General features: G+C 37.8%; 1 protein-coding gene and 1 non-coding gene across 2 annotated transcripts in view; one reads left to right on the forward strand and one right to left on the reverse strand.

Moving 5' to 3' along the window:
• Fchsd2 (FCH and double SH3 domains 2) overlaps nt 1–25,217 on the reverse strand; it is a 218,493-nt gene that overhangs the window by 148,696 nt on the left and 44,580 nt on the right.
• Nucleotides 11,528–11,686, forward strand: LOC114682734. The gene has a single exon (XR_003733082.1). It is a non-coding gene; the product is annotated as a U1 spliceosomal RNA (small nuclear RNA).

Genomic DNA, 25,217 nt, shown 5'->3' on the forward strand with positions numbered 1-25,217 from the left:
CTGACAGGGACATACAGGCCCTGCAGCGGCGGACCGCAGAGGTAGACAGGCCCAGGGACGGAGACAAGCAGACGCAGCTTGGAACAGGGACGCCCCTAACCCCAACATCTGGGGAAGAAGCTATCTCCGTGGGTCAGAACCAGAACGAATCTGAACACTCTTCTGAGGACAACCCAGGCCCAGCTGCTGATCCTGTGAAACCCAACAACTTGGAGGTGTTGGTGAGACTACCCTGCTCAGCTGAAACCCATCTGGGAGAGGATTCAGATGCCTACAGTTTAAAGTCTGAAGAAACAAGATCAGCTGAGGAGTTGACAAATGAACAAAACGTGACCTGGGAACACAGAAGAAGGCGCTACCCAGACACCAAACCAGATCACCAGAATCATAAGTATATAATTCACCGATCGAAATCAGCTGCCCCTGAAGAAATAGCCCAATAGCACCAATTTAACCAAGAACCACTACTAAACCAAGACTAAAAATTAGAACAAGAGAGGCACTCTCAGACACAGACACCACCTGCACCGCACAGAGGAAGAGATGAGTAGACGCCAGTGCAAAAATACAGGCAACAACATAAAGACCTATATGGCAACATCAGAACCTAGTGATTCTACACCTGCAAGACCTAAACATACATGACAGAAGAAACAGAAGAAATTAAGCCTAAAAATGACTTTAAGAAGATGATAGAGGCCCTTAAAGAAGAAATAAAACATTCCCTCAATGAGGAAATAAAAACTTTCCTTAAAGAGGAAATGAAAAACTACCTTAAAGAGGAAATAAAAACTTTCCTTAAAGAGGAAATAAAAAACTCCCTTAAAGAGGAAATAAAAACTTCCCTTAAAGAGGAAATGAAAAACTCCATTAAAGAGGAAATAAAAAACTCCCTTAAAGAAATGGAAGAAAAAAACGAACAAAAAATGGGAAGAAATCAAATCAAGCCAAGAAAAAGCAATTAAACAGATGAAAGAAACATTCCAAGATCTGAAAAATGAATTTGAGACAATAAAGAAAACACATGCTGAGGGAATGCTGGAAATAGAAATCCTGACTAAACGAACAGGAACTACAGAAACAAGCATAACCAACCGATTGCAAGAGATGGAACAGAGAATCTCTGACGCTGAAGACACGATAGAGAAAATAGATTCGTCAGTCAAAGAAAACAATAAAGACAAAAAAGTCCTAACACAAAACGTCCAGGAAATTTGGGACACCATGAAAAGACCAAACCTAAGAATAATAGGGATAGAAGAAGGAGAAGAATACCAACTCAAAGGCACAGAAAATATATTCAACAAAATCATAGAAGAAAACTTTCCTAACCTAAAGAAAGAAATACCTATGAAGATACAAGAAGCTTACAGAACACCGAATAGGCTGGATCCAAAAAAAAAGTCCCCTCGCCACATAATAATCAAAACACTAAACACACAGAATAAAGAAAAAATATTAAGAGCTGCAAAGGAAAAGGACCAAGTAACATATAAAGGCAAACCCATCAGAATAACACCAGACTACTCAATAGAGACTATGAAAGCTAGAAGATCATGGACAAACCTCATGCAGACACTAAGAGACCACGGATGCCAACCCAGACTATTATACCCAGCAAAACTCTCAATCACCATAGGCGGAGTAAACAAAATATTCCAGGATAAAACCAGATTTAATCAATACCTGTCCACAAACCCAGCCCTACAGAAAGCACTAGAAGGGAAAATTCAACCCAAAGAAGTTAAACACATCCATGAAAAATCAAGCAATAGATAATCCTACACCAACATACACCACAGAAGGACAACACAACACAACCAAAAAAATAACAGGAATTAACAATCACTGGTCATTAATATCCATCAATATCAATGGTCTCAACTCACCTATAAAAAGACACAGGCTAACAGAATGGATAAGAAAACAGGACCCATCCATATGCTGCATACAAGAAACACACCTTAACTCCAAAGACAGACACTACCTCCGAGTAAAGGGCTGGGAAAAGGTTTTCCAAGCAAATGGACCTAAGAAACAAGCTGGTGTAGCTATCCTAATATCTAATAAAATAGACTTCAAACTAAAATCAATCAAAAGAGACCAGGATGGACATTACATATTCATCACAGGAAAAATCCACCAAGATGAAGTCTCGATTCTAAACATTTATGCTCCAAATACAAAAGCACCCACATTCATAAAAGAAACACTACTAAAGTTTAAAACGCACATCAAACCCCACACATTAGTAGTGGGAGATTTTAACACACCACTCTCACCAAAAGATAGATCTACCAGACTGAAACTTAACAAAGAAATAAAGGACCTAACAGATGTTATGACTCAAATGGACCTAATAGATATCTACAGAATATTCCATCCTAACACAAAAGAATATACCTTCTTCTCAGCACCCCATGGAACCTTCTCAAAAATTGACCACATGCTTGGACACAAAACAAATCTCAACAGATACAAAAAAATTGGAATAACCTCCTGTATCTTATCAGACCACCATGCCTTAAAGTTAGAACTCAATAACAACAAAAATTATAGAAAACCCACAAACTCATGGAAACTGAATAATGCCCACCTGAAACATCAATGGGTCAAGGAAGAAATAAAGACAGAAATTAAAGAGTTCCTAGAATTCAATGAAAATGAAAGTACAACATACCCAAACTTATGGGACACTATGAAAGCAGTGCTAAGAGGAAAATTCATAGCTCTAAATGCACACATAAAGAAGATGGAGCAATCCCATACCAATGAATTAACAGCACAACTGAAAGCTCTAGAACAAAAAGAAACAAACTCACCCAGGAGAAATAGACGCCAGGAAATAATCAAATTGAGGGCTGAAATCAACGAAATAGAAAACAAGAGAACAATACAAAAAATCAATGAAACAAAGAGTTGGTTCTTTGAAAAAATCAACAAGATAGACAAACCACTAGCCAAATTAACCAAAAGGCAAAGAGAGAGCACCCAAATTCACAAAATCAGAAATGAAAAGGGAGACATAACAACAGACAATGAGGAAATCCAGAGAATCATCAGATCATACTTCAAAAACCTGTACTCCACAAAAATGGAAAACCAGGAAGAAATGGACAATTTTCTGGATAAATACCACATACCAAAATTAAATCAAGACCAGATAAACCATTTAAATAGACCAATAACCCCTAAAGAAATAGAAACAGTCATCAAAAGTCTCCCAACCAAAAAAAGCCCAGGACCAGATGGTTTCAGTGCAGAATTCTACCAGACTTTCAAAGAAGAACTAATACCAATCCTCTTCAAAGTGTTCCACACAATAGAAACAGAAGGAACACTACCAAACTCTTTTTATGAGGCTACAATTACCCTGATACCCAAACCACACAAAGATGCAACAAAGAAAGAGAACTACAGACCAATCTCCCTCATGAACATTGATGCAAAAATACTCAACAAAATATTGGCAAACCGAATCCAAGAATACATCAAAACAATCATCCATCACGACCAAGTAGGATTCATCCCAGGGATGCAAGGATGGTTCAACATACGGAAATCAGTCAATGTAATACACCATATAAACAAACTGAAAGAAAAAAACCACATGATCATCTCCTTAGATGCTGAAAAAGCCTTTGACAAAATCCAACACCCCTTCATGATAAAGGTCTTAGAAAGATTAGGAATACAAGGAACATTTCTAAACATAATAAAAGCAATTTATAGCAAGCCAACAGCAAACATCAAATTAAATGGAGAGAAACTCAAAGCGATACCACTAAATTCAGGAACAAGACAAGGCTGTCCACTCTCCCCATATTTATTCAATATAGTACTAGAAGTTCTAGCTAGAGCAATAAGACAACAAAAGGAGATCAAAGGGATACAAATTGGCAAGGAAGAAGTCAAACTTTCACTATTTGCAGATGATATGATAGTATACATAAGTGACCCCAAAAACTCTACCAGGGAACTTCTACAGCTGATAAACTCCTTCAGTAAAGTGGCAGGATACAAGATCAACTCAAAAAAATCAGTAGCCCTCCTATACACAAATGATAAAAGGGCTGAGAAAGAAGTCAGAGAAACATCACCCTTTACAATAGCCACAAATAATATAAAATACCTTGGGATAACACTAACTAAACAAGTGAAAGACCTTTTTGATAAGAACTTTAAATCTCTAAAGAAAGAAATTGAAGAAGATATCAGAAAATGGAAGGATCTCCCATGCTCATGGATAGGTAGGATTAACATAGTAAAAATGGCAATCTTACCAAAAGCAATCTACAGATTCAATGCAATCCCCATCAAAATCCCAACACAATTCTTCACAGACTTGGAAAGAAAAATACTCAACTTTATATGGAAAAACAAAAGACCCAGGATAGCTAAAAGAATCCTATACGATAAAGCAACCCTTGGAGGCATCACCATCCCGGACCTCAAACTCTACTATAGAGCTATAGTAATAAAAACAGCTTGGTACTGGTATAAAAACCGACATACGGACCAATGGAATCGAATTGAAGACCCTGACATTAATCCATGCACATATGAACACCTGGTTTTTGACAAAGGAGCCAAAACTATACAATGGAAAAAAGAAAGTATCTTCAACAAATGGTGCTGGCATAACTGGATGTCAATATGTAAAAGATTACAAATAGATCCATATCTGTCACCATGCACAAAACTCAAGTCCAAGTGGATCAAAGACCTAAACATAAATCCAGTTACACTAAACTTAATAGAAAAGAAAATAGGAAGCACTCTTGAACGCATTGGCACCGGAGACCATTTCCTAAATAAAACACCGACAGCACAGACCCTGAGCACAACCATTAATAAATGGGACCTCTCGAAACTGAGAAGCTTTTGCAGGGCAAAAGACACAGTCAATAAGACAAAAAGACAGCCAACAGATTGGGAAAAGATCTTCACCAACCCCACATCTGACAGAGGATTGATCTCCACAATATATAAAGAACTCAAGAAACTAGACATCAAAGCACTGAACAGTCCAATTAAAAAATGGGCTAAAGAGCTAAACAGAGAATTCACAAAACAAGAACTACAAATGGCTGAAAGACATTTAAAGAAATGCTCAACATCCTTAATCATCAGAGAAATGCAAATCAAAACGACTCTGAGATACCACCTTACACCTGTTAGAATGGCTACGATCAAAAACACCAATGACAACCAATGTTGGAGAGGATGTGGAGCAAAGGGAACACTCCTCCACTGTTGGTGGGAATGTAAACTTGTACAACCACTGTGGAAATCAGTATGGCGGTTTCTCAGAAAATTAGGAATCGAACTACCTCAAGACCCAGCCATCCCACTCTTGGGCATCTACCCAAGGAATGCTGATTCATACCATAAAGATACATGCTCAGCTATGTTCATAGCAGCACTATTTGTAATAGCCAGAACCTGGAAACAACCTAGATGCCCATCAACGGAAGAATGGATGAAAAAAATGTGGTACATATACACAATGGAGTACTACTCAGCAGAGAAAAACAATGAAAGCATGAAATTTGCAGGCAAATGGATGGAACTAGAAAAAATCATCCTGAGTGAGGTAACCCAAACCCAGAAAGACAGTTATGGTATGTACTCACTCATTGGTGGATTCTAGATATAAAATAAAGAACAATCAGACCACAACCCATAGAACCATAGAGGCTATATATATAGCATGGAGGTCCCTAGGACGACTGTGGCATATAATAAATTTCAGTTTTACTCAATTATTGAAAAAAAAATAGCCAAATGAATGGAAACACATGAACTATGAACCAAAGGCTGAGGGGCTCCCAGCTGGATCAGGCCCTCTGAATAGGTGAGACAGTTGATTGGCTTGATCAGTTTGGGAGGCATCTAGGCAGTGGGACCAAGTCCTGTGCTCATTGCATGAGTTGGCTGTCTGAAACCTGGAACTTATGCAGGGACACTTGGCTTAGTCTGGGAGGAGGGACTGGACCTCCCTGGACTGAGTCTACCAAGTTGATCACAGTCCTCGGGGAGGACTTGTCCTGGAGGAGGTGGGAATGGAGGGTGGGCTGGGGGTAAGGGGAGGGTGTGGAGGGGGGAGAATAGGGGAACCCATGGCTGATATGTAGAACTGAATGATATTGTAAAATAAAAAATATATATCACAAAAAAAAATACTGTTTACTAGGAATGGATACAGAATGAATCTAACATTATCCTCTTATGGGGGAGGGTATGGTAACTGAATCTAAGTTCTTATACATGCCAGAGAAGCACTCTACTACTGATGATCTGGTAGTGGCTTAATTTGTTATTTATAGGCCATAGACATTTGAGAAATAATTCTCCAAAAACAAGGTGATTTGTTTTGCTGTGAATGGGCAGATGTTGCTAAATTAATACTATATAACAACTCTAAAATCCACGAGTTACAACAATCAGTACTAATTTTTTGCTCATGAGCCAGTTTGGCTATAAAACACCTCTGCTTCAAGTCCAGATCTACTTTACTCATCTTTCATCCCAGGACCCACTCTGAAGAGGAATAGTTATCTGGGGCAATTCTTCTCACAGTAATAATAGTTCAAGACTACTGGGAAAAATCTGCAGTACCTCTTAAAGCTCATTTCAGATATGGCCTACTGTTACCTCCATCTCTATCAGCCCAAGTCCAATGTCAGTCAGGCAGGGATTTTTATCTTAAGAGAAAAGCTGGAATATTTGTAAAGCAATAATTCTATTTACAATAAATTCTGTGGGAAATTTCCAGAACAAGTTCATTGTGTTCACTATGACCCCGCAAAGGCAGTAAGGTGTTGATGAAGTAACCCGTTGCTATCAAATTCTCACATGACAAAAAGCAAACAGGAACAGTAAATACGCCAATGACAGAATCAGGATGCAAAAGCTCCTCAAAGTACTGGCACAATGTACTAAGCTTAACACAATGGAATCTCAAAGGAGAAAAAGTCCTGCTATAGGTTCAATATAAAACAGGGTGACTGAATAGCAGCAAGATAGATGAGAGTCACAGTGCTTTCAGTTTAACCTTGGTAGCCACTAATGTCATCAAAAATGTAATACCATTTGTATTAACAGTCATAACAGCTGAGTGCCTCTACATGAACAACACAGTAAAACTTGACAGGAAAAAAAAAAAATAACATGAAGAGTTTGAGGCAGTCACACCCAAAAGAATATATTGCTCTGATCTGTATGTCAATGCCTGTGGAATAATGACTGGAAACAGAATATGTGAACAGTTTTAAACTAGGTTTCATAGGAGAGAGAGCTGGATTAACTACTGATTTGGGGACTGGGAAGACTAGGAACAGGGTATAGATCAGTAGAAAGAAGAAACAAACATAAAAGTCTTCAAATTCCCTAAAATGCTTTCAGAGTTGCTGAAATAGTAAACAAATTGTGTTAGAAGTTACCACACCTTTATTTAGCTGTGGCAACTTTTCTGCAAAAAAACTAGAAACTTAAGATTTTTGCCTTTTCAGCCAGGCTGTGGTGGCACAAGCCTTTAATCCCAGGAGGCAGAGGCAGGTGGATCTCTGTGAGTTTGAGGCCAACCTGGTCTACAGAGTGAGTTCCAGGACAGCCAAAGCTACACAGAGAAACCCTGTCTCCAAAAAAAAAAAAAAAAAAAAAAAAAAAAAAAAAAAAAAAAAAAAAAAAAAAAAAAATTGCCTTTACAGATCAGGTCTCTGTGGCAACTACTCACTATAAAAAAGAAATAGATAACATGTAAGTAAATAGGTGTGTCTGGTGTACAATAAAACTTTGTTCACAAAAGCAGGTGTCATGCCAGATGGCAGCAGTTTGTCAAAATCTTCTCTATGTTGAAAAAAATTGAATGGATGCAAAGAATTGGAGCATATCACCTTCAGACCATTTCTTACTCCAAAGAGTCATAAAAGTAACTAAAGCAATTCAGTAATACAGAAAATAGGTGGGAAAATGACACAATAAGGTAGATGAGTTAGAGAGACCATATGCAGATATATATGAATACTTATTAACAATTCAACAGAAGGCTCTTAAACAGGTCCCTTTCAGGGGAAGACAGTAGAGTGCTTAAAAAACAAAAATAGAAATGCAAGTACTTAGTATAATGTTGCTCTCTATCCAGTAAATAGGCAGACACTAACTTTAATCACTGTCCTTAAGCAAGTCTTTCCAATCCATATGGAATACAACAGAACATCTCCAAATTGCCTTAAAGCCCTTTTATATTTCTTGAGTATTACATCTTCATTCACAGATATGTGGCCAAGCAATACAACAAGCTCCAAGCAAAGAAAAACAATACTATGATTTAATTTCACCAAAGGTTAGAAATTTCTATTCTATATAACAAATGAATCAAAATATCGCTTCCTTTTGCTACCACATGCATACCTTATATCAGAACAAATGTTCTCAAACTGGTACTTTTCGTTGTTGTTTTGTTTTTGTTTTTTTTTTTAAAAAACATGGTTTCTCTGTATAGCCCTAGCTGCCTGGAACTTACTCTGTAGACCAGGCTGGCCTCAAACTCACAGAGATCCACGTGTCTCTGTCTCCCAAGTGCTGGAATTAAAGGCGTGCACCACCACTGCCTAGTTCAAATTGATACTTTGTTTTATAAGAGATGAGCATGGAAATTGAGAGGCACGTAGAAGCTTTTATAGCAATCTAAATTTGATTGGTTTGTCAACAACAATCAAAATATAAATCAATCTAAAAGATGTTATCACTTATTTTCATAATTTGTCATGTTATTAGCCATCTAAATTTTCATCAAATCTGTAATTTTTGTTGTAGAATATTATTTTAAGCTGTGTTACTTTTGTTTATACTGTATTTGTTTAACTCTGTGAAGCTGTGTTACTGTGCCTATCTAAAACACTTGATGGTCTAATAAAGTGCTGAACAGCCAATAGTGAGGCAGGAGAAAGGATAGGCAGGGTTGGCAGGCAGAGAGACTATACAGAAGGAGAAATCTGGGAGAAGAGAGAAGGAGCCAGAGAAGGAGGTGGACTCCAAGGACCAGCCACCCAGGTACACAGCAAGCCAGGGAGTAAGAGTAAGATAAACAGAAGTAAGAGAACAGGAAAAGCCCAGAGGCAAAAGGTAGATGAGATAATTTAAGGGAAGCTAGCAAGAAACAAGCCAAGCTAAAACTGGGCATTTAGGCGGGCCTTCCAAAGAGAAAAAAGAGTAAAAAACAAAATGAAAAAATCAATTTTTCAATTAAGGAATTTTACATTTTAATCTCTATACAAAGCAAAAACCATGTCTGCTCATCCTCGGTAAGGAATGATACACATTCTCTTACCGAGGCAGCAAGAAAGAAACGCTTTGAAGACATGAAAACCAAAAGGCCATACTATTTTACACATAAAGTATGACTGGTAGAGGACTGTTATAACTACATTGTGCTACTTGCAGAGATGCCCTGATCATGAAACAAAAGTAGCATTTATGTAGAAAATACTTAGAAGTTCAAAACAAATTTAAATTAAAAACTACTAAATTACCAAACCAACAGAAGCAGATATTTGATGCTTCACATATAAACATTAAGGTTTCCATACTTCTTATACAGGAGCTCTTTGGGATACTACCTTTAAAACACACACACTTCACTTGCTCTAGAGAAAAAATCCACCAACACTGGTTATCTGAATATGTCGAGTAAATATGCAACCAAAAAATGAATTTTCAACATTATCAGTTTAAAGCACTCTGTGTTTTTGTTGAAGAAGTGGAAATAAATGATAGTGGAGAACAGGTACCTCAAACCTCTGTAGCCAGCCATGGCCCTGACTGTAAATTAGCAACTGATTTTGCTTCCAGATGTGGTTGCTTTGTAAGTCACAGTTGCTGAGACAGGGTGGAGGTTTTCTGCTTGTAATTCCTCAACTTCCCACCCTAAACATGTATTTTAGGCCTTTTACTATCTAAAGCAAGGCTCTGTCAGATATGGGGCCAAACAAGATGTCAGTGCTATTGCTGAACTTTTCAGTATAATTTTGGCCATTTTGAGGACCCCAAGGTTTTTGGTGTTTAGAGCTTTGGAAAATTCTGTCTTCATATCTTAATTAAGATCTCAGGAATATCCGGCCTTAGTGGTGCATGCCTTTAATTGCAGAATTCTCTGAGTTTGAGGCCAGTCTGGATCTATATAAAGTTTCTGATTAACCAGGGTTATACACAGTGAGTTTTTGTCTCAAACAAAACGATCTGAGGAACTAAAATCTGAGGAAGTAGTTCCCCTGGGTTCTCAAGTCAAGGTAGAAAAACTACAAGGCTGCTCAGGCAGCCAAGTCTGACTTTTTCTCATCTTCAGTGTGAGGTCAGGTGTTTAATTACCTCTGTCTTAACTTTAATGAATAACTGGAGGAAGGAAAACAATGAGAAGTCATCCCAATGGGTTATGCTCAGCCATCCACAGCAGAACTTAGTCAACTCCCTCCCCTGCCAAGGACCAAACAGTAAATTGTTCATACTTTGAAAGCCATCTGGTCTCTGCCAAATTAACCACCTCTGCCATAGTGAAAGTAGCCATAGACATTGGGAAACAAATAGATATCTGTGCTCCAAACTTGATTTAGTAAAATAATCAGAGGTCGTAATTTGCTACCCTTTGTATACTACAGCTGTTTGTTTTGAAGGATTCTCTCTCACTAATTTGTAAATGGATACCTTAGAAAACCTAATAAGGTGAATTATTCAGTAAATTGTATTAAAAGATCTAACTGTGAGCTTAAAATTTTTAAATTTTATAGACAGGTTGTGTTTCAATAAACAGATGTAGGAAAGAAGAATTGGGCAAAATGTTTAATATTGTTACTGAAACTGTCTTCTTGTCTGTTCTATTACTTTTCTTGTTACTGCAACAAAACACCTAACAAAAGCAACGGAGAAAGAAAGACTCTTTTGGCTCCTGGTTTCTGAGGGAAAGCAGGTGATGGGAACGTGAGGCATCTTGTCACAATGTGTCTACACTTGGCAACAGAAAAATGAACACAGATGCTCAGTTTTCTTTTCTTGAGTCCTGGATCCCAGATAGGATGGTGCTGCCCACATTCAGGGTTGGTTTTCCTGCCTCAGTTAAATTTCTCTAGAAACACCCTCACATACAGATTCAGTGGTTGTCTTCTGAGTAACTGTCAATCCCATCATGTTGACAATAAGAACTAACCAGCACACCTATTAATATAGGGAGTCACAATACTGCTACAGCTGCTCTTCTACAATTATTAAAAAAAAATGAATGAAATTAATTGCAGTTTTCTATTTAGAATCGCTTCTACACCACATTAAAGTGAAAGTGTATATAAGTTTTAGTTTTTTAATATGACACAAAATGGTTCTTGATAGTAATTTAATCTAGGTTAGATTGACAACAGCGCTGTGTAGCTATAATGTATACTGTTACTGTATTTTATTTTAACAGCATTAGTGTAGCGATATCAGACTCAAGTATGTTTTGAGAATTGAAGAATAGATTTAAAAGACATGTTAAAGACTTACTTGGCAGGGAAAATAAAGTGGTCAAAAAGGTGGTTTTCCCAGGGTAAGGTTCATCCATTGCACTCCAGGTGTGCTGACCTCTGTTATTTCCTCACATGAGAGAAATTGCATAATTTATGGTATTGGGGGACTTTGTTAGTGTGCGCCACATGCATGCCTGGTGCCATGGATCCCCTAGAACTGGAGTTACAGACAGTTTGTAAGCTGCCATATGGGTGCTCGGAATTGAACCCAGGTCCTCTAGAGAAATAGCCGGTTCTCTCATTCTCCTCCTCCCCCCGCCCCCGCCCGCCCCAAGACAGGGTTTCTCTGCGTAACTTTGGAGCCTGTCCTGGAACTTACTCTGTAGCCCAGGCTGGCCTCGAACTCACAGAAATCTGCCTGCCTCTGCCTCCTAAGTGCTGGGATTAAAGGTATGCTCCACCACCTCCTGAAAAAGTGAATTCTGGGGATTGAATTCAGGTTGCTATGTTTACACAGCAAAGCCTTTACTGACTGAGCCTCTTAACTACTGAGCCATTTATCCAGCCCTGTGTTAATCTTTTATTAGTAACCACTCCTAACAGTTTATTCAACATGGGGATAAATTATCTCTCAGTTAAAAAAATAGATCAAATATTTATAATCCCCTATATATGGATATTCTTTTGATGAGAAAAATATTGAAAATGTTCTGCCAAATTTGTAAGGTAAGACTAGAAATAATCTTTAAACAGACACATAATACATAGAATCGTCCCCAACCTCTGCTCTTAGGGTCTGACTGCCTAGGCTGTCCTCAAGCTCCTGACCCTTCTGGTTCCTGACCTTGCAGCTGTACTATCAGTGTATACTGCTGTACAGAACCTAAACTCTAAACCACAGTTGTTGGCTATCTAATATTTCGTTTCTTATACAGTTTGGAGTTATGTTTGGCGGCAATAAAGCTGAAAAGATTTTACAACCTCATGTTCAAACCACACATGTACTAAAGGAATTGTCATGTTATCATTGTGTTCTAAGTTTTTATAAAATCTTTATGAGATTTGTTAGTTCTATGGATTGGTCTCCAGTATCACTGATCAGTTGTCATAAACACATAAAGTGTGCTCTTCATTATTTTCAGCATGTGTAAGGCCCTATGTCCAGAATTAAGTATCATAAAATAAAACCCAGCAGTACACACCCGAAATCCCAGCACCTGGGAGACAGACAGGAGAATCAGTAGTTGGAAGAACATATCATGCATATGAGGCCAGCACTGCTCTATATTGAAACCCAAACAACAATGAAATAAAACCTCACATGGTGTCTGTCTCCTGGCATCCTAAAATCTCTATTTCTCTATTTCTGATTCTAAAAAAATCAAAGTAAGGTTTGATACAGTCAAGGGAATGAATACTAAATCAGGAAGAAACAAAAGAATATACACAAAGAAGCTAAAGAGACAGTACACTGGTTAGGAACAACTGTTACTTTTGCAAAGGATCTACATTTGGTTCCTAGCACCCACATGGCAGCTAACAACCATCCAAAACTCCAGTTCTAGGGATCTGATGCCCTCTCCCAACCTCCATGGGCACCAAGCATGCACAAGGTGAACATACATACATGGAAGCAAAACATGCATACATACACTTAAAATGAAATAAATAAATCTAAAAAAAAAAATCCCACAAAAGGTGTTCCGACTATAGAAGTATATGTGTGTGGAGCAGAAAAAAGAACTCCTGATGTGATTTTTGCCTACTGTTCATTCAGCACTTGTTTTTGTCTACTAGTCTGAGACAGGATCTCAAACTTGCAGCCCAGACTGACCTCAAACTTGTGGTACTCCTATTGCCTCAGCCTGCTGAGTGCTAAGATTACATATATGAATGACCACATCATCTTTATTCAACAGTTTTTCAAATGATACCTGACATTTATATTAAGAAGTAATAATCAGCTGGGTGTCGTACAATCTTAGCACTTTAAAAGCTAATGACTATAGTGCCCTATGAAACCAGCTTGGCCTACAGTGTAAATTCAATGCCAACTTGGGCTACATAGCAAAATGTCTGTCTAACAAAATCATAAATAAAATAACCACTTAGAAAAAAAAAAAAGAAGAGTAATGAGGAGGTCAGGAAGATCTAACCTACTGAGGACATCAGATCATGTATATTGCTTCAACCCCTCCCCAATTTCAAACCTCTGAATAAAACTGCTCGGCTCCCCCACAAAAGAAAGAAAAGCATCAACAATTAAACAGTACAGAAGATATTGCTGTATTGATAACTGGATTTTACTTGCTACTTATAACCTAATCTTAATATGTCAATTCATCAATGGCTATCTAATTCAATTATTTTAAAATAAAATTCTTTTTGTGAAAAAGTATGTCCAGAGTACGTCATTACAGTCTTTTATAAATTACAAATGCAAAACCTAGAAAATGAAAGGATATCCTGCTATTCTGGGAATAGCCTCACACTGTTAAAACACCTCTTAAATAATTTCCTATGATTTTAAAAAAATTCTTTTACAATATACACAGTGAATAGAAATTCTTAAAAGTTGTTAACAAATATAAGCTGTGATGTTTTTAAATTTTCAACTTCAGAACAATAGTGCTAGAATATTTTGATCACTTATATCACAGAATTGATGTATCAACAAGTACTTGGGTTCTGCTCTTCATAAACTGTGGCCTGACAGAAGTGAAACATGACTCCTCCCCATGATGAATTTGTACCCTAGCTGAAGTCTTCCAAGTACTTTCAAAGCAAGCAATACTTCTGATGGCTAATGGTATGGAGAAATTTGCCAACAAAAACAAAACTTTAGAAATCATATCCTTAAATACTAAAAACTACAAGTACAAAGTGCTAACTTTAAGCCACAAAATACTCAAGAAAGTTATTGCAATGATTATGAAACATGTTTTTCACTTTATATTTTGTTTACTTATTTAGGTGATGACATGGACCCCAGTGCTTCACACAAGGTAAGCACTCTAACCACTGAGCTACATCCTTAGCCAAGTATCTTTAATCCCTTTTTTTAAAGAAATAATTTTATTCTTTTAGTATATTAATGTTTTGCCTGCATGTATCTGTGCACCGTGTATGTGACTGGTTCCTGTGGAGGCCAGAAGAGGATGTCAGATCTGTAACTGGAGCTGTAGATAGTTGTGAGTTACTAAGTGGATGCTGGGAATTGAATCAGGGTCTTCTGAAAGAACAGTGAGCCATCTCTCCAGCCCCAATCACTTTTTTTTTTTTTTTTGAAAAATTATTTTATGTATTCACGCATGCATGTGTAACATGGAGCATATGTGGAAATCAGAGTTCTCTCCTTCTACCATGTGGGTCCCAGGGCTCAAACAGGTTATCATGCAACAGGTGCCTTTACTAGCTGAGCCATTTCTCCCATCCCACAGAAAAGTACTACTAAATTAAAAAAAAAAAAAGTTCAACCCAGGAAAAAAAAATAAATGTAACTAATGAGAAGGCATAGTAACAGAACTAGCCCTGGTGAAAGCAGCTTAAAATTAAAATAAAGCATTCCAAGAGAAAAGTGAAAGTATTAGAACACCCAATGAATGAAATAAAAAGGGGGCCAGGCACAGTGGTGTGAGCCTTTAGTTCCAACTATTTGGGAAGCTGACAGATGAGAATTCCTTGAGTCCAGGGATCCACAGCCAGCCTGTGCAACACAGCTAGATAGGAGTGGACAAGGAGCATGTCTGAGCTATGTCCAGATCGCCAAAATTTAGTTTGAAATGTACCAAAACCAAGATGAATATCTGATACTAGAAGGATCAATAAATGGCTAAACATGGAATAAAGCAAATATACTACATGTTATGGTTTGTATGGAAGGTATCTGAGCATTAATTATAATATTCTTTCAACTTTGCTAGATAGAAATACTCAAAAGACAACAAAGTATATTCACACTTTACCTCCTATAATGTATCAGTTGAAGAATAGAATACAAAATATTTGGATACATTTTTAAAAATCTGGAATGTGCCAAATTTAATTCAGAAAAACATTCAAATGCTCTGAATTACCAATGCAGAGATACAAAGATGTCACCAACAGCAAAGATTAATAGAAAATAAAACAAAGAAAAAAACTAGTATTCTGGGGGTAAGGAGTTTTGAAAGCAAAGATCCAGTTACCTACAACTCCGGACACAGATTTAAACCCCCAATTTAAAACTTACTCTACCTAGGTGCAATGGTACACAATTGTAATTCCAGCACTCAAGGGGCCAAGTAGTGAGAATCTTGAGTTGAAGGGCAGCCTGAGATAAAAGTAAAACTTTGTCTCAAAGAAAAATAAAATAAATTTAAACCTACTTTTAAAAAAAATTCCTGGCCGGGCCATGGTGGTGCACATCTTTAATCCCAGCACTTGGGAGGCAGAGCCAGATAGATGGATCTCTGTGAGTTCGAGGCCAGCCTGGTCTATAAAGCGAGTTCCAGGAAAGGCACAAAGCTACACATAGAAACCCTGTCTCAAAAAACCAAATTTCCAGTTATTCCTGCTACTGTTTTCAAAATGGTTCTAATTTCACACCTCCACAAGTGAAGTTTTTATGTATACACACACAGGCAATGTTCTGGTTCATCTTACAGTCACCAGGCATTTATTCTGTTACAAAGTATCTATTCATGAGAAAGCACACTTAACAAGAAATGTAATTCCATGTGGCATTCTTACTATTATCCTATCTATCTTATAGACTGTAAACTGAAGCATAGGGTAGTTAAAGTCTGAAGTTGCAAAGCCAGTAACACAACTGATAACCAAACCATATTCATCAGGCTATATTCTCAACTTAGAAAACTTTTTTAAATTTAATTTTATTTATTTATTTGGTTGGTTGGTTGGTTGGTTTTTCGAGACAGGATTTCTCTGTGTAACTTTGAAGCCTACCCTGAAACTCTGTAGACAAGACTGGCCTCAAACTCACAGAGATCAATCGTCCTGGCTCTGCCTCCTGAGTGCTGGGATTAAAGGCGTGCACCACCACTGCCTGGCATTTTTTTATTCTCCAGAACTTCACTTTTTTGTTTGTTTTGTTTTTCAAGATAGGGTATCTCTGTGTAGTCCTAGCTGTCTCAGAACTCAGTAGACCAGGCGGACCTCAAACTCACAGAGCTCTGCCTGCCTCTGCCTGCCTCTGCCTCCCGTGTTGGGAATAAGGTGTGGGAGCCACCACTACCCAGCCAGAATTCCACTTTCAACAGTTAAAATTTCTAAAGCATAAAATCTAAAAATATCTAAGATAGGTTTCAGGTAAGGAACTGACCAAACAGCCCAGAGGGCCTCAATGTACATGAATAGGTATACCATGTTCCCATAGTAATTAACCCTGTCATAGTCACAGGGTCTTTCTGTCCTGATCATTACTAGTACAAATTGCTTCTCATGACTTGCCATGTTGCTAGCATAAAATTCTGACCAAGAAACTACATTTTGTCTCATACTACAGTCATTTAGATATGTATTTATACTACTTGATTATATACCCTTTGAAGATAATCAATTTCTATCTATCCTCAAATATTAGCTTAAGAAACCATGTGCTCACACTTACTTAATAACTCACTGAATTATGTTTAAGCTGGTAAAAAGAATACTTACTTGAATAAACAGCATTTTTATTAACACTTCATTATAAAACAAAGTGTCTTGAGACAATGTTTGATTCATTTTTATTAGTTTTATGAATATTAAGAGCATAATTCTGTTAAATTTTATTTAGTGCTTTAAAAATTGATGAAAGGTAATTTATAATATAAATAACAGAATTGGATCCTAAAAGAAATATTTTCAAGTTATTTAAACCAAAGTTTGGGCAGGCACAGTGGTTTACCAGGTAAAAGCATTCGCTGCACAAGCCTGACAACCTGAGTTTGATCCATGGAACCCAAGTGTCCTAGTTAGAGATTCTATTGCTAGGATAAATCACAGTGACCAAAAGCAATTTATAGAGGAAAGCATTTTTTTTCTGCTTATAACTCTCAGGCCATATTCTATTGCTAAGGGAAGTCAAGGCAGGAACTCAAGGCAGAAACTGAAGCAGAAGCCATAGAGGGTATAGCTTACTGGCTTGTTCCCCACAGCTTGCTCAGCCTGCTTTCTAATAAACCCCAGGACCACGTGCCCAGAATGGCACTACCCACAGTGAGCTGGACCCTCCCGCATCAATCATTAGTCAAGAAAATGCCCCACAAGCTTGCCCACAGGTCAGTCTGGTGTGGCATCTTGTCAACTGAGGTTCCCAATGACTCTAGCTTTTGTCAAGTTGACAAAAAACAAAAACAAAACAAACAAACAAAAACCCTAACCAAGCCACTATGGAATGAAACTGAAAGTTGTCCTCTGATTTCTATATCTACATCCATCATACATACACAGACACACATAATAAATTGTTTAATTTTAAATAATAAATGTAAATTTTATTAAAATGATTAATGTATGAGAATATTAAGCTGGGCGGTGGTGGTGCACATCTTTAATCCCAGCATTCAGAAGGCAGAGCAAGCATCTCTCTGTGAGTTTAAGGCCAGCCTGGTCGACAGAGAGAGTTCCAAGGCTACACAGAAAAACTCTGTCTCGAAAAAAAAATAAATAAATAAAATAAAATAAACAAACACCAACAAAAGCATCATCTTTGGGCTGGAGAGGTGGCTCTGTAGTTAAGAGCAAGTAATGTTCTTCCAGAGGACCTGAGTTCAATTCCCAGCACACACATCAGGTAGCTACCCACCTGTCACTCCAGCTCCGGGGAACCCAACACCTCTGACCTCCATGGGCACCCACATTCATGTACACACACGTGTATGTATGCATACACACACACAATTAAAATAAATCTTTAAAGAATATTAAGGAGTAATTTATACTATAGGAACAACTGTTATTTCAGTTTTTGGCAAAAAGACAGTTTTACATACATGAGACTTATGCCTGCATGTATGTACGTGCATTTCCTGTGTGCCTGGTGTCCTCAAAGTTCAGAAAATGGTATCAGATCCCCTGACTAGAATTACAAGGTTATAAGGCACCATCAGGGTGCTGGAAATAGAACCAGTGCTTTTAACTGATAAGCCATCTCTCCAAACCTCCCAAAAGACACATTTTTAGTACATTTCTTAAATGAAGAGTAACATTTTATCAATTTCTACTTTAAATGGCAACATCTAACATCCCAGACAGAAGAAAGTATCCTTCATTTTTCACACACCCAGTGTTAAGCACTTACAATGTGCCAACTACTACACTAAGTGCTAGAGAAGTTCATAAGCAAAATGGAATCCTACATGTCAAGACTTTATAGGTGGGGAGTATAGCACAAACACTCACACAGATGTTTTCTAGGAAGTGTTATGGTCCCTCTTTTTTGAGTTATCTTTATTTTATGCATTTAAGTGTTTTGCCTGCATGTATGTGCACCACATGAGTTCTTAGAGCCTGAGACAGTCAGAATAGGGTATCAGATCACCTGGGGCTGGTGTTACAGATGGTTGTAAGGCTGCCATATGGATGCTGGGAACCAAACCTAGGTCCTCTTAACCACTGAGTGATCTCTCCCGCCCCTAATCCCTGCTGTGGGATGTCTTTCTGTACACTATGAATATGTGTTGCTCTGACTGATTGGTAAATAAAGCTACATTGGCCTATGGCAGGGCAGGATAAGGTTAGGTGGTACATTCAAACTAAATACAAGATGAAGAAGGATGGAGTCGAGGGAGATGCCAGCCCATGGCCCAAGGAGCAATAACATGCCAGTACACGGGTAATGCCACAGCCATGTGGCAACATACAGATTAATAGAAATGGGTTAAGTTATAAGAGCTAACTAACAAGAAGCCTGACTCATAGGTCATACAGTTTGTAAATAATGTAAGTCTCTATATGTTTATTTGGGACCAAGTGGCTGCGGGACACATGGGTGGGAGAGGTTCGTCTTGGGGCCAGGCAGGACTGGAGAAACTTACAGCTACAAGTCCCCTCTTCTAAATTAAAAAAAAGAAAAAATAAAGAAAGAAGAGAGAGAGAGAGAGAGAGAGAGAGAGAGAGAGAGAGAGAGAGAGAGAGAGAGAGAGAGAGAGAACGAGAGGGAAAAAGAAAAACAATAAATGGATGTTAGTCTTTATTGGTAGTTACCCCATTTTCTGGGAGGGCTTAAAAGTGGTAATCATCCAGCGGCTTTGTTTGCTTAATCTACTTGAAGCTATTATTAGACAGGAATGGGTGTTTTCATCATTCCGAATCTCTAGATAAAATTCTAAAGTCCCTGAAACTTCCATGAGAAATTTCTGGTGCTTCCTGGTTTCAACTATTAAACAATCTCAGGGGAATAGAATGGTACAGCTTAGTTTAGATTCTAGTCTCTGATTAAAATAAGAAATACAAATACCAAAATTATATAGAACTTAGGATTTAGAAAAGGGAGATACTGAAGGTTTGACCAATTTTTACTTGCTCAGAATTTACAAAGTTAAATTGTGAGATGAAGAAGAAATTATATAAATATAAAGACTGTCACTATCAGAAAGTGACCTCTGGAGTCTACAAAGTGACAGAGAAAAAAAGAGTGTATGTTTTTAATCAGATACTAAGGCTCAAATTGTGTCAGGGCCACTTTTCTGAACCTACATCTTCAATTTTAAAGTAACATAATAGTCCAGATCTGATAATGACAGTATAATTTTATACAGTAATTTAAATACAGTAATGGTAACTGAAGGGATGACTCAGATATTAAGAACACATACTACTCTCGCAGAGGACTTGAGTTCAGTTCCCAACACCTACATCAGGCAATTCACAACTGCCTGTAACTTCAGCTCCAGAGGACCCAATTGCCCCCAGGGATACCTAAACACATAATTAAAAATAAAACATAAAAAATAAGTCTTGAGGCTGGACAGTTGGCTCAGAGGTTAAGAGCACTTGGTGCTCTTGCAGAGGCCCCAGGTTTGATTTCTAGCATCTACATGGTTGCCCACAATCATCTGTAACTCCAGTTCCAAGAGACCTGACGCCCTCTTGTAACCTCCTTGGGTACCAGGGAAACATGGGATGCACATACATACGTGCAGGAAAAATACTCTTCTACATAAAACAAAATAAATCTTGCTGGGTATGGTGGCACTCATCTTTAATCCCAGCACTCAGGAGACAGAGGCAGGCAGATCTCTATGAGTTCAAGGCCAGCCTGTTCTACAGAGCTAGTTCCAGGACAGAGTTATACAGAGAAACCCTGTCTCGAAAAACCAAAATAAAAAATAAATAAATGAATGAAGTACTGGTGACCAGATATACTCAAATAACTTGATTACCACCACAATTTAGTCATTAGCATATCCCCCTTTTCAATCACATTGTACAGGTAGCTTCCCTAAGAAGTTCAAACTGTTAATCTGGATAGAAAAGTCATATTGAGTATGATTTTGGTTCTACAGAGCTGCTGAAACAAAGCTCCTCTACTGGGTGCTTTCAAGACAAGAGAATTTTATGCTTTCCTAGTCCAAGGGTTAGAAGTCCAAAACTTCAGCCCTCTTTGCAGAATGAATCTGTTTGGGCATCTTTATTGGCATATGGGTCGTCAGTAGTCCTTGACATTCCTGGCTCTCAAACTCATCACTCCAGTTTCTGTCTTTATCTTCACATGCCTTTCTCTTTTCGATGATTCTCTATGTCTGAATTTCTACAGTAAGGACACCAGTCACTGGATTAGGGCCAGTCTACTCTAACCCATCTGTGAAATTCAAGTTCCTCTTTCAGGTAAGGTCACATTCACATGTTCTGCTAGACATAGTTTAGAGTCCCACTACCAACCCACTGCAAAACCTTACTTACTTTCAAGAATGCATAAAATAATAGAAAATGAAGTCATCCTTAAACTAAAGCAAAGACGACTCTATGACCTGAGGTCTTAACTTTACTTATCTCACTATAACACTTTTACTGCTATCGCTGAAGCTACGGTACAATAAGTTACCTAATTTGCAACTATAAAAGAAAAAAGTGAAGTCTGCATAAGGCTACTGTTTTTAATTACTGTGCTAAAGCCATAATGTTTCTATGTCTCAGATGAAATTATAAAATAATCATGATTAAGCAAGACACCATAAGGAAAAGGTGTTAGCCAATCAAAAAATGATTTAAAACAATAAGACTAAAGTGCACTGCTCCATGGGAATATGTAAGCCAATATATAAGAAAATAATTGATCAATTTGAACTAGTTGTGTAAGAAAACAGTTAAACTGTATTAGCAGTTAAGCACAGACCCACTTTTATGATCATTCCTGCCCCTCATGTGTTCCAATGCCATATTAGACATATGCAAGGTATTCTGGGAAAGAAATGTTCAACAACATAAACTGGGCTCTGAATACAGGGTGTTTTCATTTACTCATTCACTTTCAAAGTGATCAGACATACTACAGTTTTTAATGGACTTATTGAGTTTATATGTAAATTAAATAGCACTTTAACTGAAACCTCACAAGATAGGCAAATGTTTTTAAAAGAGTCCAAAAGAAAACACAGACTAAAGTAAATATTAATAATTCAAGTAAAAGCAAATAGTGCTGTGGATATCACTCTACATAAATAAAACACTGATGGCCAGTGACCAGGCAGGAAGTATAGGCGGGACAAAGAGAGAGGAGAATTGGGGAAACAGGAAGAAGGGGGGAGAGACACTGCAGCCACCGCCAGGACAAGCAGCATGTAAAGACACTGGTAAGCCACCAGCCATGTGGCAAGGTATAGATTTATAGAAATGAGTTAATTTAAGATATAAGAACAGTTAGCAAGAAGCCTGCCACAGCCATCCAGTTTATAAGTAATATAACTGTCTGAGTGATTATTTTATACGTGGATTGAGGGACTGCGGGATTGGTGGAACCTGGAGAGAAGCTCTCCAGCAACAAATGGCGCCCAACGGCTCAAATTTCCACCTTAAACCTGACAATATTTAATAACCAATTCTAAAAAGAGCCAAAACCAGGTTCCTGCTTTTTGTCTCATATGGGCAGCTAGACATTGCAAAACCCAGGTTTGAACACTGGTGGGTTCCTAGCATGTGTGTTTGACCAGCAGTATGGCGGGAATGAGGCGTCTGCCAGCGGCACATTACACTCTGTGGTAGATTTAGTCTTTACTAGTATTAAAAAAAAAAAAAAAAAAAAAAAGAGGTTTCTGGGCTACACCCTGCTTTGATAAGAAGCATAGACCCACTATTTCTGAGAATTGATGGCTCCCAGAGCTGGTGGAAAACGTACCACCGCCATGTTGGGAAGCTGAGGCTTAAAAGGCTACAGTTTAAAGCAATAAGTTCACAATAAGACTGATTCAGATGAAATAGTTTATAATGCATGTAAAAATGTACACAAGCTTAAAAGAAAAAATATATACCATTATATAAACAAATAGTATCTAAAAATAAAGTGTTTAAAAAAAAAACAGTGAAGGTAATAAGCCACGTAAAGATGGCTATCACAAGCCGGGCGGTGGTGGCGCACGCCTTTAATCCCAGCACTCGGGAGGCAGAGCCAGGCGGATCTCTGTGAGTTCGAGGCCAGCCTGGGCTACAAGTGAGCTCCAGGAAAGGCGCAAAGCTACACAGAGAAACCCTGTCTCGGAAAACCAAAAAAAAAAAAAAAAAAAAAAAAAAAAAAGATGGCTATCACACATAAAATCTGGATTATGTTGTCTTTGATATTCGTAACTAAAGAAAAACATTTGATTGTAAAAGCTGTTCACTTATGCCAAAATGTAAATTTTAAAGGTACCTTGACTTCAAAATTTGGATATAAGGATATGTTACTTTGGAAAAGAGGTTCTGCTTTTGTTTCCACAGAAAGCCAGAGGCTATGGATTTGTTCCAGATTAAGATACATCAGGTTTGACCAGCCAAGACCCCCTGAAAGATCTCCAATGACACCATGGCCCAGATGATCCAACATCCAGAACGGTTTCAAGGCAACTGGCTCCCACAATACAGCCTCAAGGACTACCCCATAGGCCTAAAATTTTCTTTGCATCACCATAAGATACAGCGCCCCCCTCCAGCCGGAAGTAGTAAGAGATGCTACGCCCAAATTCCCAAATATACCAAGCTGGCTTTAGAAGTGGAATTGGCTCACTCCCCCTCTAAACCCAGACATATTGCTTTAAAAAAAAAAATGGTTAAGAGATTCTTGTATCCCAAATCAGAAGAGCCCTCTGGTGTGGGACATATAAAAACCAATATTTTTATTTAAAACAGGTTGATTATAAATGTAATCTCTTTCTAAAAAAGAAAATATATATATTTCTATTCTTGTTTGAGGTATTATGTTTATGTAACTCATTTAAAATTGTAATGGATAATTAAAAATAGATTAATAATTAGTCATTTATGATAATAATATTTGTAGCCATGTTAGTTAAGTCTTCTAGGTATACATAGATATATTTCAGATAGATAGATAATCTTCAAACACTTCATAGACCTAGAGAATATGGCATTTAAATAACTTAGAATTCTGTTTGACATGAGACACAATTGCTCCTGGCTGCACCAATTTGATCCCGAGAGAATGTTGGGCTTCTAAGACATTTCCATTTGGAATTTTGTCTTCTTGGCACAAAATGGCCTACTGGGCAAAGAACTGCCTTACCTTGATGGCTGACAGTACGAATGCAATGCTGTCCTTCCTGGACAAGTGGGACACAAGGAAAGCGACCATTGTACTCTGACAAGACAGGGTAAGATGGTCTTTCAGAATTCCTGCTTCTGAAAATAGTCTGTAGCCAATTTGAATACACCAACAATGCTGAAAAACATTAGGTGACTGTCCAGACTGCCAGCTGTCTTGGTCTACTCTTGCAAGATTCCCGAAAGTTGCTTGCATCCATCTACCATTTCTCAGGTACCATTATGTTCCTTCTCAGGTCTTTGATGTGGTTAAAGACTAGATAGTTGTAATTTCCTCAGTTATGATAAAAGATAAGTTAGATATAAAACCTTAAGCTCACAAATATAAGATAGATAGGACATCTTCTTTAATATTGTAACTATAATTCTTGCTTGATAATTGTTTTGTTATATGTAATTTTACTATGTTAAAGTTAAAACCTTCCTTTTTAAAAAAAGAAGAAAAGGGGAAGTGCTGTGGACATCACTCTATATAAATAAAACACTGATGGCCAGTGATCAGGTAGGAAGTATAGGCGGGACAAAGAGAGAGGAGAATTGGGGAAACAGGAAGAAGGGGGGAGAGACACTGCAGCCACCGCCAGGACAAGCAGCATGTAAAGGACACCGGTAAGCCACCAGCCTTGTGACAAGGTATAGATTTATAGAAATGGGTTAATTTAAGATATAAGAACAGTTAGCAAGAAGCCTGCCACAGCCATACAGTTTATAAGTAATATGACTGTCTGAGTGATTATTTTATACGTGGATTGTGGGACTGCGGGATTGGTGGAACCTGGAGAGAAGCTCTCCAGCAACAAAATAGCAAATCTGTTACTTTGCTACAAAGAACTTATCAGCAGCAATATAAAGTAGACCTAATGACCATCTGATAAAATCTGACAAGAAATAAACACCTAAGCATTCATACTTAAAATATAAGATGATCACAGCAGGAAGCCATCAAAAGATAGAGATAATATATTTCACTCTTTAAAGTTT

This window comes from Peromyscus leucopus, chromosome 1, assembly GCF_004664715.2.
Source record: "Peromyscus leucopus breed LL Stock chromosome 1, UCI_PerLeu_2.1, whole genome shotgun sequence".
In the NCBI taxonomy this organism is placed as follows: Eukaryota; Metazoa; Chordata; class Mammalia; order Rodentia; family Cricetidae; genus Peromyscus; species Peromyscus leucopus.